The sequence below is a fragment of the Orycteropus afer genome, unplaced genomic scaffold (assembly GCF_000298275.1).
Source record: "Orycteropus afer afer isolate SDZICR_OR568_19922 unplaced genomic scaffold, OryAfe1.0 scaffold00196, whole genome shotgun sequence".
NCBI classification, from domain to species: domain Eukaryota; kingdom Metazoa; phylum Chordata; class Mammalia; order Tubulidentata; family Orycteropodidae; genus Orycteropus; species Orycteropus afer.
The window spans coordinates 5407030-5408061 of NW_006921783.1; positions in this window are offsets into that span (position 1 = coordinate 5407030).

Here is a 1032-nt window from a genome sequence, read left to right on the forward strand (position 1 = left end):
TGGGCACTTACTAGTTGCAAAAGAGAACAGACTGTGTGTCACTGAATGACGTAAAATACTTTAGGTGCCTGTTTTCCTAATCAAAAGGTGGAGGCCCTGTACCAGGCAAAAAAGTATGCAGTTAGGCTGCCTAGATGGCATTTTTAAATTTTGTGATTAATAGAAGCCACTCAGCAATAACACATTTCTAGTTCACCAAACTTTTTGGTCCTACCCAAAATCTGGTCACTCATGACACAGCTATCTTGCTCTTTTTTTGTTTTGTTTGTTGTTACTGTGATTTGGGTGTAAGTTTTACAGAGCAAATTCACTTTCCATAGAGCAGTTCACATACACTTTGTCTCATGACATTGACTGCAATTTCCCACAATGTAATAGCTCCCCTTCCACTTCCTCCCCATAGTTACCTCTTCCCTGTGTCCTTTCCTTTCATGCACTTCTGCCCCCTTAGCTGTCTCCCTGTGCATACACAGCCCTTCTATTGTCTCACGATCATTCTTTCCAAGGAGTGTACCTATCTAATGTAAATATTCAGCTCATATACTTATCTTTTGTTTGGCTGGAAGCCACAGGTGTGGGTTCAATTCCAGACTGAAGGGCAGCTAGGGCCATAGTTTCAGGAGTTCCATCAGGCTCTGTCAGGCCTGTAAACCTGGTCCCTTTTTTTTTCCCCAAATGATTCTGAATTTTGTTTCACATTGTTCTCCCTCTCTAACCAGGATCACCTACATTGATTCCCCTCCAACTGGTTTACAGTGGTAGCTGGGCACCATCTAGTTCTGGTCTCATAATCATAGAGGCTGTGGATCGCGTGGTGTACCACTAGCTTGGACTAACTGTTTCCATGAATCTTCGGTTTTCTTCATTCTTCTTTGCTCTGGACAAGGAGAGACCCACTGTTGCATCTAGATGGCCCCTTGCAAGCTTTTTTTTTTTTTTTTAAATTAGGATTTGGGTGAAGATTTACAGAGTAAATTCACTTTTCATACAGCAGTTCACATATACTTTGTCTCATGTCATTGACCAACATTT